Source organism: Diceros bicornis, chromosome 4 (assembly GCF_020826845.1).
Source record: "Diceros bicornis minor isolate mBicDic1 chromosome 4, mDicBic1.mat.cur, whole genome shotgun sequence".
In the NCBI taxonomy this organism is placed as follows: Eukaryota; Metazoa; Chordata; class Mammalia; order Perissodactyla; family Rhinocerotidae; genus Diceros; species Diceros bicornis.
This window is the reverse complement of record NC_080743.1, coordinates 102,732,308-102,747,031: the sequence shown is the minus strand read 5'-3', so window position 1 is coordinate 102,747,031 and position 14,724 is coordinate 102,732,308. Positions and strand designations below refer to the sequence as shown.

At 39.4% G+C, this 14,724-nt stretch overlaps 1 protein-coding gene across 1 annotated transcript in view; it reads right to left on the bottom strand.

Annotated features, from left to right (window-relative positions):
* LOC131405007 (ral guanine nucleotide dissociation stimulator-like) overlaps positions 1-14,132 on the bottom strand; it is a 111,268-nt gene extending 97,136 nt beyond the window's left edge. Inside the window, exon 1 of the mRNA XM_058540313.1 lies at positions 14,008-14,132. The gene's annotated coding sequence lies outside the window, so the exon portion shown is untranslated. The remainder of the gene's footprint in view (positions 1-14,007) is intronic.
* Between the last annotated feature and the right edge of the window lie 592 nt (positions 14,133-14,724).

Genomic DNA, 14,724 nt, shown 5'->3' with positions numbered 1-14,724 from the left:
TAAAAAAATATTTATATTACTTTATGTTGAATTTATTCCTGGGCCCAAAGACTTTCTTTTAATTCACTAACACCAATCCTTTTCAAACTATGCCAAAAAGTTGAAGAAGAGAGAATGCTTCTAAAGTCACCCTAGGGTGTTAGCACTACCCTGACATCAAAGCCAAAGACACTAAGAGAAAAGAAAACTACATGTCAATATCTTTGATGAATAGTGATACAAAAATCCTCAATAAAACATTAACAAACCAAATTCAGCAGCATATTGAAAGGATTATACATCATTTTGAAGTGAGATTTATTCCTGGAATGCAAGGATGTTTCAATATACGAAAATGAATCAATGTAATAAACCACATTAACAGAATGAAGGAAAAAAACACCTGATCATCTCGATGGATGCAGAAAAAGTGTTTGACAAAAGTAAACACGCTTTCATGTTAAAAACACTAAAAAACCCTCAGAGTAAAAGGAAGTTACTTCAACATAATAAAAGCCATATATAGAAATCCACAGATAACATCGAACTCATGGGCGAAGACTGAAAGCTTTTTCTCTAAGATCAGGAAAAAGGCAAGAATGCCCACTTTCACCACTTCTATTCAACATGATATTAGAAGATCTAGCCAAAGCAATTAGGCAAGATAAAAAAAGAAATAACATCCAAATTGGAAAGGAAGAAGTAATATTATATTTGTTTACAAATAATATCTTATACATTGAAACCCCTAAAAATTCCACAAAAAAAATTGTTAGAACTAATAAATTCTGCAGACTAGTGGAACACAAAATCAACATGAAAAAATTAGTTGTTCTTCTATACATTAATAATAAGTAATCTGAAAAAGAAATTTACAATCATTATATTTTTATTTACAATAACATCAGAAAGAGTAAAATACTTAAGAATCAACTTACACAAGGAGGTAAAAATTCCAATGATGTTTTTTACAAAAATAGAAAAATCTATCCTAAAATTCATATGGACTCTCAAGGGACCCTGAATAGACAAAACAATCTAGAAAAAGAAGAACAAATTTGGAGAACTCGCACTTTCTGATTTCAAAACTTACTACAAAGTAATCAAAACAGTGTAGTACTCGCATAAATAAACACAATATACTAACGAAGTAGTATACAGAGCCCTGAAATAAACTTTTACATATACGGTCAAATGATTTTTGACAAGAGTGCAAAGACTATTCATTGGAGAAAGGATAAGTTTTTCAACAAATGGTGCTGGGAAAACTGGATACCCACATGCAAAAGAATGAGGTTGGACCCTTATCTCACACGATATCTAAAAATTAACTCAAAATGGATCAAAGATATAAATGTTAGAGTTGAAGCTATAAAATCTTTAGAAGAAAACACAGAGAAAAAGCTGCATGTCATTGGGTCCAAATGCCATTGCCAACAATGATTTCTTTACTATGACACCAAAGACATAAGCAACAACAACAAAAAAACAAATTGGACTTCATTAAAATGCAAAGGTTTTCTGTATCACAAGATAAAATCAACAGAGTAAAAAGGTAACACACAGAATGGCTGAAAATATTTGCAAATCACATATCTGATAAGGGATTAATAACTAGAATATATAAAGAACTCCTACAACTCAACAATTAAAAAAAAACCAATTTAAAAATGCACAAAGGACTTGAATACACATTTCTCCAAAGAAGATATAAAACGGCCAATAAACACATGAAAAGATGCTCAACATCACAAAGTATCAGGAAAATGCAAAAATAAAACCACAATGAGATACCTCTTCACACCCATTAGGATAGTTACTATCACAAAATAAGAAAATAACATGTGTTGGTAAGGATGTTGAGAAATTGGAACCCTTATACTTTGATGGTGAGAATATAAAACTGGAAAACAGTATGGCAGTTCTTTCAAAAATTAAAAATAGAATTACCATATGATCTAGAATTTCCACTTATGGGTTCTGAAATAATAGAAAATATATTTATTGGTGTCTGCCTCCAATTCCTGGCACAGAGCTACTGAAAACCTTTTACTTTCCTAAACAATAAGAACACTAAGAGCATCTCTTGTTCTAATATTTGTCTTTGACCCATTCCCTGACACAGAGCTCCTAAAACTCTTGTAATTTCCTAAGTGATAAGAACACTAGGAGAATCTTTTGTTCTATTGAGGCAACTCTGGGTGGGCTCTTGGATGGGGGCTGGTCACCAGAAAGACCAAGCCCTCATTAGAAGCTTGGAATTTTTAGCCCTACCCCATATCCTCCAGAGAAGGTAGAGGGGCTGGAAACTGAGTTAATAATTGATCATGCCTACATGAGGGAGCCTCCATAAAAATCCCAATAGAAGGAGGTTCAGAGAGCTTCCAGGTTGACAATGACAAGGAGTGCTTGGAGAGTGGTGCATCTGGAGATTGCATGAAAGCTCTGTGTCCCTTCTCACATACCTTTTCCTATGCACCACTTCCATCAGGCTGTTCTTGAGTTATATCCTTGTATAATAAACTGGTGATCTAGTAAATGTTTCTCTGAGTTTTGTGAGCCACTCTAGCAAATTAATCAAACCCAAGGAGGAGGTTGTGGGAAGCTCTGGTTTACAGCCAGTCAGTCAGAAGTACAGGAAACAGCCTGGGCTTCTAACTAACATATGAAGTTGAAGTGAGGTTGGGTGGGTGTGCAGTCTTATAGGACTGAGCCCTCAACCTGTGGAATCGGATGTATCTCTGGGTTGACAGCATCAAATTGAGTTGAATTATCTGATGACCAGTTGCCATTCCAAGTATTTCTTGTTGGAGGTGTGGGGAACCCTCCCACATGTGAAAAAATGAATCTCGAACACCATTTATGGGTATACATCCAAAAGAAGTGAATGCAGAGGTATAAAGACATATATGTACACCCGTGTTCTTAACAGCATTACTCAAAATAACCAGAAGCTTGAAGTAAGCCAGGTGTCCATCAAAGGATGAATTGACAAAAAAAAAAAAAATGTGGTTTATAACATAATGGAATACCAATCACCCTGAAAAAGGAAGGAATTCTGGGTCCAGCCCGGTTGTGCATGCGGTTAAGTGTGTGCGCTCTGCTGCGGTGGCCAGGGGTTCACCGGTTTGGATAATGGACACACACTGATGCACTGCTTGGCAAGCCATGCTGTGGCGGCTTCCCATATAAAGTGGAGGAAGATGGACATGGATGTTAGTCCATGGCCAGTCTTCCTCAGCAAAAAGAGGAGGATTGGCAGATGTTAACTCAGGGCCGATAGTCCTCACCAAAAACCAAAAAAAAAACAGGAAGGAATTCTGACGTATGCTATGACATGGATGAACCTTGAAGACTTTATTCTAAGTGAAATAAAGCCAGCCACAAAAGGAAAAATACTGTATGATTCCACTCATATAAGGTACTTAGAGAAGTCAAATTCATAGGAATAGAGAGGACAATGGTGGTTCCCAGTGGCAAGAGGGAGGGATAACAGGGAGTTGTTGCTTAATGGGCACAGAGTTTCAGTGCAAGGTGAAAATAGTTCTGTGGATGGTTGGAAGTTATGGCTACACAATAATGTGAATGTACTGAATATCACTGAACTGTACACATAAAAATGGTTAAAATGGTCAATTTTATGTTATGCATATTTTATGACCATTAAATAATTAATTATTTTCAACAAATGAACGAACACTAGCTACATGCAATAGCATGGATGAATATCACAACCATAATGATACATAAAAGAAATTATATTCAAAAGGCTATGTATTGTATAATTCCATTTATATAAAATCCAAAAAAGAAACAAAACCGAGGTCTGGCTTCCAGTAATGGTGGAGTAGCTTGTTGAACTAACACTCTCACAGATAACAGTGATAAAATCTGCATAAAATATTTTATATATTTATTGTATATACATATTGTATATATATATATAGTATATACATATTGTATATATATAGTATATATATATACTTTATATATATATATTTACATAGACTCATGTATCTATATGTAATATACATACAATAAATGTGTATATGTGTGTATGTATAAATCTCTTCCAAAGCAAGCAGAACTGAGAGGGAGTCTTCCCTTGAATGATGGGAATTGCACCAGGAGATATTTGCAAGCTTGAGGCTTTTAACTCAAAGCATTCCAAAATCTGTACGTGGCCCAGACAGGGGAGAAACTACAGTCTTACTTGTAATGTTAGAGGATGTATTTTGGGGCTGCCAGAGTAGCTGGAAAGTTAGGGGAGAAATTCTGGAAAGGAGGGAGCCACTAAGAGGAAAATCTCAAAATATGTATGAAAGTCTCCCCCACACACACACCAAATTGGCAGATCTTTGAACAACACACATGCAGGGTAGGTCCCAGAGGGACTATTGTAAAAACAGCAGTTGGAAGATGAAAGATCTGATTGAAGATTTCAGCTATGCCCACTGTAAAGGAGATAGGATTGGAGTTTCAGTCCAGCCAAGTTAACTCCCTGCTAGAAAAATAACAACACTCTTCAGAGGAATACAATAGAATCCAAAGTCTCTATAACTATCATACATGATTTCCAGTACACAATTTAAAAAAGCATGAGATTTGAAGAAATAGGAAAATGTAATCCATATATGACCAAAAGCAGGCAGTAGAAACTATCCCCAAGTTGTTGCAATTAGCAGACAAGGATAAGAAATTAGCTTTTATAAAGATGATAATGGTGGTAAAGAAAAATATTCTCATAATGAATGAACAGATGTGGAAACTCAGCAGAGAAATGGGAATTATAAAAACGAACCAAATAGGAAGATGAAATAAAAAAAAAGTACTTTCGAGTTTACCAGTAGATTAGAAACAGTAGAAGAAACATGAAGACAGAGCAATAGAAATTATCCAGTCTGAAGAAAAGAATGTAAAATTTTTGAAGGAAAATGAAGAGAGCCTTACAACCTGTGAGATGATTGAGTCCCCAGCAGAGAGAGGAATGACAGAAAAATTAAATGAGACAGAAAGGCAAATCAATAAGTAATAACATAAAACTTCCAAAATTTGGTGGAAAATCTAAAATTTTAGATCTAAGAAAGTTAACAAACCCACAAAATAAAATACAAAATAAAACCATACCTCGGCACATGATAGTCAAGCTGCTAAAATCCAAAGATAAAAAGAAAATCCTGAAAGCATTCAGGGAAATACATACATACCAGGGAAGACATTACATAGAAGGAGAAATAACGTGAATGAAGGATGATATATTATAAAAAAAAAAAAATAGACAAATCAACAACAAATTCACATCTTTCAAGTACAGAAAGAAAACCCAAAAGTCAACACAGGATCCTATATTTAGCAGAACTCACTTTCACAAAGGAAGCAGAAGCCACAACAAGATACCACACACCAATTAGATGGCTAAAATAAAAAAATAAAATTGCAAATACCAATAAAATTGCAACTACAAAGTGCTGGTGAGGACTAGGAGCAACTAGAACTGGGAATGCAAGGTGATAGTTGCATTCAGACAACAGTTTAGCAGGTTCTTATAAAGTTAAACATATACTTATTATATGACACAGATATCCCACACCTAGGTATTTAGTGAAACAAATTGAAAACTAATGTTTAAGGAAAAATCCTTGTGTGAATCTTCATAGCCATTTTATTCGTAATTGTCAAAGATGGAAACAAACTAAATGTCCTTCATAAGGTGAATGGAGAAAGAAACTGTGGTGCATCGGTACATTAGAATACTACTTGGCAATAAAAAGGATAAACTCTTAATTCACACAACAACATGGATGAATCTTGGATGCATTTCTCTAAGGGAAGGAAGCCAGATTCAAAAGGCTATATAGTATATGATTCCATTTATATGACATTCTAGCAAAGGCAGAAATACAAGGATGGAAAATGATCAGTGGTTGCCAACGGATGGAGTGGGGGAAGGGGTTGACTACAAAGTGACAGCATGAGAGAAATTTGGGAGTGAATAAAGCAGCTCTGTATGGTACTGTGGGGGTGGATATACGACCATAAAGTTGTCAAAACCCATAAACTGTACACCACAAAGAGTGAATTTTACTCTGCAAATTTTAAAAATCAATCAGGATGCTAGGGAACTCAGATGGAATGAAGTGACAAATGAATCTCACTGTATTATAAGCATGTGACATAACCACACTGAAGGTGTGGAGATGAAAGGTCCTGACCTGAGTAACTGTGGAAGACAATGTTTTGATGGGATACTGTAAAACTAATGTACTCGACACAAACACTGTACTCTAGGTGGTAAATTTGTTTTTCATAAGGGTATGGATTAGCAATTCTGAAAGTAGTTGACACATTAGTAAATATATTGTAGCTAACTGGAGTTAAGTTTCTCACTGTTGGTGAAAGAAGTTACAAATAAGCAAAAGGAGAATGCTAGAATAAACTCTGTGGTGCTGGATTGGAGTTGGAATTATCAGTATGAATCCATGTCTCTTTTAATATATCTATCCAGATAGACAGATTGATAGATAGACTGATAGATCGATTGACAGATGTGTATACCTGAGTTTATATTCATACATACATTTCCAAGCTCTGCTGAGAGGGTCTAGAAGCAGTGACACCCTAGTATCAATGAGCACACCTAGCTCCTAGATCTTGGTTTCTAAATATCATTTTCCAATAAAAATAAGCAGGTTTTCTTGGAGAAATGGGTACTTCTGGGGCTGGAGATGGAAAATACAAGATAAGCCTGGAGCATCTTGTAGTGCCAGGATGTCTGAAAGTGCTTTAAAAAAAAACACAGAAAATGATGAGATGTGTCAAAAGCAATCAATCTGAAAGACTTCCCAATGGCTCAAGTTGGAAAACTGTGAGCAACAAAATAAATAATGGTAGCATTGGATTATTACCCAGAGAATAAAATAAATATCCATGAGTCTATACTGATATAAAAAAGATTAAATAAGAAAGAAAGAAAAAAGGGGGAAAAAAAGAATGAAAGAAAGAGAGAAAGAGAGGAAGAAGGAAGGGAGAGAGAGGAGGGGAATCTTCCTCACAGAATTCCAAATAATAACTGCAGCTGGATAGCATGAAATAGAAAATTGCCACTAGAACACCACAGTAATAATTACTGTGGGCAAGACTGACTGGTGAATGCAAAAACTGTGGGTGAAACTTAAAGAAAAAACAGTACATTTGCAGAACCTCAAAGCATCTACCTCCAAATACTTAACTTTTTTCTCTTAATTTATTTAAAAGTCCTATGACTATTTAAAGCAAAAATTATAGCACTGTATTGTGGGATTTATAACATGGGTAGATGTAAAATTTATGAAAACAATAGAACAAAGGTCAGACAGAGTTAAGTGGAACTGTTCTGTAGCAAGGCTTCTATATTTTACATTGATTAAACTGGTGCACTATTAAGTCTAGGTAGGCTGTGATATGTTAAAGATGTATATTGTAATCTGGAACAACCACTAAAAAGTGCAAAATGTGTGTCACTTAAATGCTAATAAAGGAATCAAACAGCATACAAAAAGCTTTTGTACAAGAATGTTCGCAGGAGATGACCTGCAAGTCCCCAGGAGGAAGATGAGCGCACTGCGGGCATCCACAGAGCAGAACGCCCTCAGCCGTGCCAAGGAGCAAACGCTGACACACACATGCTGGGTGAGTCTCATCAACCTCGTGCCGAGGGATGCAAGCTGGACAGAAAACAATACACGTGGGATGATTTCAGCCAAGATGAACCTATGGTGAAAAAACCAGAACAGTGGTTGCCTCAGGGGAAGGAAAAAATTGCCTGAGAATGAACAGGAAGGAGTTTTCCGGGGGTGTTGGAAACATTCTATTCTTAAAGGGGTGAAGGTTATATGGGCATGTTTATTTGCCAAAACTGTAGAATTGAGATTTGTGCCTTTCACTGTACATCTTACCTCCACACACACACAAAAGACTAAAAGAATAATAAAGTGAGGTGGGAATGGGATGGAGTGTGGATGAAACAAAAATGGCAGATGATTAGTAGTTGTTGAAGCTGGGTGATGGGCCTACTATGCTATTTTATTTTTTTGTATATTGTTTAAATTTTTCTGGCATCCACAGAGCAGAATGCTCTCAGATATTGTTCTGTAATAAAACAGAAATTTTCTGTAATAAAACACTTGTATAAGAAGACAAACTTGATATACAGTGTTTTTTGGTAAGATATTGGTTACCTTTGAGGAGGAAGGAGGAAGAAAGGGATTGTCCAGGTCTGAGTGAAGCTGCTGCTAGTTCTTGGTCACACAAGTGTGTTCACTTTATAATAATTCTTTGAGGTTTACATGGATGACTTCTGCATATATTTCTGTATGCATGTTATACATCAATAAACATTTTAAATCCTGCATATTTGCACAAAGATCCTAACTCAATATCTCAGAATAACAGCAGGGTTTTGTTTTAAAGTGGAACACATTCACTCATGACATCATCAGATGGATTTTAATACTCCCAAGTATCTATTAATGCCCTCACCCTGTGTGGTCCCCTGGGTCTTTCCATTCTTGCCTCAATTTGGTAACCGGCATGGTTTTGAGATTTTATGATGTCATCTTTCTCCAGCAAGTTCCACTCCCACGATGATGCTCACCGAGGCCTCGACACCTAGCACAGTGCAGTGTTCACAGCATGCACTCAAGACCTGTGGGACTGGGTTGAATGAGGAACAAAACGAGGAGAACATGATGTTCGTAACTTATGTCTAGGTGCCATATCATGACTTAGGAAATTGGTAGGGTTTTTCGATAGATTTGCTATGCTTTCTAATTTTTCCTATTGAAAACAATGGGAAATAGGGTCTCAGAGTTCTTTCTCAGAGACAGTCTGACATTTCAGGCACAGATTACTGACAATTATTAATGGCATATGACTTTCCCACCTCATCTTAGTTTTAAGTTTTTAACTCCTTACCTCGGAAATGACATAACTTTGCTTCTTCTAAATCTTGTAGTAATACTGATGCTCCAGAAAGTCGGGCCACGGATATTCTGCTGTTGTGCATCCTCTCTGCAAAGAAGTGGAGCTGTGCATCCACCAGTCTGAGAAGCATGTGGTGCTGTAGTATTTGGAGTCAGAGTAGCTAAATGGAAAAATGACTTCAGAGAATTATCACCATAACCCCCAACAGCAACAAATTATTTTGCTTAATTATTTTGTGATTGTGAGGGTATATTTAAAAAGAGATATTAAAACTGGTTGCCAAGGAGCCAGCCCTATAGTAGAGCAGAAATTGCATATTACCTTCCTACACAAACTTGCCTAACATAGTGGGAAAGAGCAACGAGAAGTTTTGGTGCTGTTGCCTGTGTTAACGAGGCCAAGAGGTCCACACTGGGATAAAGAAGTCCAGTGAACAAGCCTGTGTGCAGCGTCGGACAAGGGACATGAGTGTGGTTACCCAAAGTGGCTTAGGGATCACTTACCAGTGCATCTGAGTTTCCTGTCTGTACAATGCAGGAATTGGGGCTGTGCACTGTGATGTTTTCTCCTTTTTATGACATGTCTCAGGGCAGTCCTTCTAAGATGCCTGACCAAGGTATGGGCCCTTCAGGTGGGTGGGGTCCAAAAGGAGGATCTCTGCAGCGACCCTGACCACGGGGTCCAGAGGGAGGATCATGGCAGCCTGGAGGGATGCAGGGGATGGTAGGACAGGTGGCCTTGAAAAGGCAAATTCCAGGATCCCAGGCACCCGGTATTTCCATTTTAGATATTGAATTTACTTTTCAAATACTGACCAGGGTGCTTCCAATAGGGCTGCAAGCATCCTCAGCAACAGCTAGTCTGGTGAGCACCACCCCTACCTGAGAAACGGGCTCAAGGGATGCAGTCCATCCTCACTGCGCATACTCTGGGGGGTGCACAGGGCATGAAGGGTGGGTGTGGTATAGAGAAGAGGCGGGGTAGAGAGTGGGGTGGAGAAGCAGAGGATTGGGGCTCAGGGACGGAGGGACGAGGCAGGAATTGGGGCCCCTAGCTGTGCATGCTGGGAGCTTTTGTCTCTTAACTGCTCCCAGCAGGCAGCCTGAAGGGCTGTAGGACTACAACTCCCAGGATGCTCTGGGCACAGGGCGGTGCCTAGCCCTAGGGGGAGGAACAGGGTGGTGTGTTCTTGGCTGAGGGCAAAACTGTCATTGGCTGCAGACACTTGTCCTGCACCTGCTCCACGTGGACTGAGCCCCGGAGGGATGTGATGGGACGAGAAGGACCAGGGAGTTAGGAGGGTGTGGCGGCTGCATGGGCAGCCTCGGGCCTGCAGCGTGCAACTGCTTTTGTCCAAAGTTGAAGCCAGACTCATCCCTCTTCCACACCGCCTCCCTCCGTGGCTTGATTCCTCCCACCTGCATGCCTGTGGGTCTTTTCACAGCCTCCTACCTAGTCCAGGGCCAGGTGCTTCTCTAAAATGCTTATGGGAACTGGTTTGACATCCCAGAAACTTTCCACTTTGCATGTTGCCCTCTGCCTTCTCCAGCCAAAGTGCCAACATTTCATTAGCTTTTGGGAGAAATTCGCCCTTGTGGCCCCTCTTACAAGCACAACTTAAGAGCTTTGCAGGGTGGTAACATTGGCTGTTGCTTGCCTTTTTTGCAGATGTGGAAGTTGAGGCATCCTTGAGGTTAATCACTGGTTTCCCCAGGATCCGCTATGAGCAGAGGAGAACAAGCCAATTCCCAGGAAAGTATCTAGTAGGCCATTTTCACCAACCTATTCCAGTGCAGAGGCCTCTGAAACAGCATCCTTAAGATGAGAATAGCTTAAGCATTTTGCCCTTTAGATTGATCACCTAATCTCAGCTCAGGCCTGAGTGGCCAGTCTCTCAGAGACACAGGTGACGACTCTGATCCCTCAGGAAGAGACCGGTGGTCCACCTTTGGGAGACGGATGTGTAAGGTAGACAGCACTTGGGCAGCATTTGAAATTCGTCAGCTTTAACATCTCTGCTTTGGATTCCGGCAAAGTTCCCGGATAAACACGCCCAGGGTTAGTCAGATGTACCGTATTCTTTAAAAATTGATTAGAATAGTGAAAGGAACAGAGCATAAAATAGCTTGCTTATTTGCAAAAGATGAAATGCAAGCAAGATCTTCTTGTCAATTTTTTTCTGTTTATTCTCTTGGCTGTACTGTACACTTGAATGCAGAAATAAAAAATTTGAATGGCCAAAATCTCTTTTCCTGAGATTGGTAAATTAATTTAAAAGATCTATTGAAACCTGTGGAGGAGTGGTTAGCAGCTTTCACGACTTATGTCCTCCCCAAAAATCTGGGCATTGATCTACATGAAAAAAAGTCCTTGTTTATATTACACATCCCAGTAGGTTACATTTCCGATTCCTGAATGTGGGATATTATCAAAACAACTGAAAAACCTGGTCATGGAAACTAGACCCTGTCACTTTGTCAAGAATTTGCCTCTTTATGAATAAATGACACATGAATTCTCTAACATTTTTGTAAAATTTTATTTTGTAAAATGGACGAGAAACTCTGTGGTGTCTCTGAATGTGGCAAGACAGGGAATTCTCATTAGACCACATTCTCGGATTCTTCTCTCGTGTTCAATAGGCCCAGGTGATAGTCCGTGTGGTCAGGTGCAGCGCTGCTCCCCCAGTGCCCAGTGTTCCATCCTACTCTGGCCTGTGCATATTTCAGGGGGTTCTGACAACACTCGTCCACAAGGGTTGGAAGGAGACATTGTAACATGAGGATATTCATCATCTTAAAACAAGAATTAATGGAGAGGAAAGTTTTGGGGTGTGTGTGCTCCGATGCACTGCTGTTGGGGTGTGGCTGCAATGACCACTGTGCTCCCAGCGTCCCCACAATGGCTTTCTCAGAAGTTTGATCTCCTGGCGCAACCACAGCAGCTGTTGACAGAGCTGGGTGCTCATCGTGGTTCAGTGTCTTCCATCAGATTTTGTGGCTCTTACCCTCCTCTGCTTGCCCCTTTCCTATTCCTATCTGCTGTGTTGATTGCTTTGTAGTTGTTTCCTAGGAGCCACTGTGTGTAACTGTATTTCGCAGTGTCTTTAGGGACCCACCCTCACTACACGAGTCATTGTACAACATTGACTTATCCAGGTGTAGCCCGTGTTCGTCCTCTCCAGTGGAGCTGTGAAGAACCCTGCTTACTCGGAGCTCCTCTCACTCTCATGCTGCTTATGAAGCTGGGCATCTCGTCTTTGGTCTCATCACATTATTCTTTCCATCGATTATTCTGAAGTCGGATACGACTTTGTTAATAATGTGACACTGACTGTCACAGGCACTTTTATGTATCTTCCCCAACAGCTCTGTGAAGTAGACCTGTGATCCCCATTCTACAGGGGGGGACACTGAGGCTCAGAGAGGTCGAGTAGCTTCCTTCACTTCACAAAATTTCTTGGTACATTTTGAATCTCCACTTGGAACTCCGCCTCTCACCCCCTCCTGAGTCCATTATCTGCTTGATGGCAGTCACCTTGCACAAACAGGCCCCGGGCAGGGAGTGGACTAGTTGGGCGTGGTCCTCCGGCTTATCCTGGGAAGGTTCTAGGTTTATTGCGAGAGCTGGAGCAGTGGACACTGACCATCACTCGCCTGGAAGGTTTGTTATGTAGAAATACTCTTTTTGCGGGTGTCATGTCTTCTTTGTCTTCATTGCTCCCCTGGGCTTTCTCCTACAGTCCGTGCTGTGCAGTAACATATAGTACAGAGACTGGTGAACATCATACTGTTGCGCTGCACAAAATGGCCACATCACTCATTTTTCTAATTATGAAAGAAATACATCCTGTTAAAAATGTCAAATTACACAGATCTATAGAAAGCGAAACCCTCCACTTTCATCCTCTTCCCTGAAAACTCACTCCTCTACTCAGAGGTAACTGTTGTTAACAGGCTGGGGTTTATTCTTCTGGACATTTCCTATGTATTTATAAACACACATAAAGTTTTTTAACATAAATTACATAACTACATCGTTTTGCAATTTGCTGTTTCCCAAACCATATATCATAGACGTTTCCCGTTATCAGTGCACATCATTCTAACTTACCATTTTAAATGTTTTAGAGGTATTCCAAAGAACAGGAATATCATAATCTGTTTACTTCTTCTTTGATAGAAATGGGATTACATCCAGTTTCACTATTGTACATAACGCTGCAGTAAGATCATTGTATGGAATTTATTGCACTGCTATTCAACTGCTCAGTTTGCTTTGTTTCCTTTTAGTGAGAGACTATGATATATTTTTAACATTTTTATGGGAATTATTTTATAGGGAAATTAATTTTATCACTGAATAAATACATTTATGGGGAAACTGGCCTTCAAGGTCATCCATTTCAGTATTCTGGAGAAAAATCTTGAAACTTAGAAGGTATTATGCTTGCTCCATCACATTCTAACGAGTCATGTTAACAATTTAAAGTTGAATGTTTGAATAGCCTCTACTCTCTCTGTTCAGAAGGATGACTTTTTCTTGTCTTGAAAACTTCTGACTCCAGGGGCTCTCAGTTGGACTTCAGAGAGGATAAGATATTGGTGTCGCATCTGTTTCTCTTCGGCTGTAGGCTGAATCTTCCAAAGATCATAGAATTGAGCATGGTCCAATCGATATATATGATTTGGGTCAAAAATTCAAAGTAATGAACCCAAGATAGGAATCTATAACTTTGGTTCTTAATAAAGAATTTCCTTTGAGGACCTGCCCAGTGGCACAAGCGGTTAAGCGCACACACTCCGCTGCAGCGGCCCGGGGATTGCCGGTTCAGATCCCAGGCACACAGCGATGCACCGCTTCTTAAGCCATGCTGTAGCAATGTCCCATATAAAGTAGAGGAGGATGGGCACGGATGTTAACCCAGAGCCGGTCTTCCTCAGCAAAAAAGTGGGGGATTGACATTGGATGTTAGCTCAGGACTGGTCCTTCTCACACACACACAAAAAAACCAACAGAATTTCCTTTGATATTCTTAAGTCTCTGTGATTACTAGTAAAAACTCACCTATGGGTGAAGAGATTTGGTTCTGCTGGCAATGTCTGGCTTGAACATCCATAGTTAAGCCTGCCACATCCGTAGGTAGATTAGACTTGACCTCTTGATGACCTCTGCCCTTGGTCTTTGACCGGGGAAAAATAAGAATTTTAAAAAGCTGCTGTTATTAGCACTCAATGCTAGAAATGCCCATTAAAGAGTGAGTTTCATTTGGTAAACCAAAGGGAATATAAGCAAAACAATGTCTTTAATATCTATAAAATTTCAAAAAATTCTCATTTTTTAAAATGTAACTCTGTTTTTGCCACAGTGAAAACTGTGTATATATAGGAATGAAATATTCCTCTGTTCACTTCTTAAGTTGTTTCCATTGACTTGGATTTATCCTCTAATCCGTATTCCAACTGTGAAAGAACGTCTTGGTCCTTGAAAGAAAAGAAGCCATTGAAATTTGATTTTCTTTTAGCTCGCCATCCTACAGGTTTGAGGAATAAATGATCATGTAATGATACAATGATTTTGAAATCTAATTGTAAATTAGAGGGGTGTAAGGGATGATTGAATGGTGTTTCATCCTCATGGTCAGGGGTATTGTACACATGGACATGTAAACATGATTCAGAAAGCTGCTTCAGCCCCGTGACATCCCTGAGAACCACAGTTCAGGGAGGATCTAGGCACACAGCCATCTGCCTCGATCTCCTGGGTTACATGTAGATCCAGCTG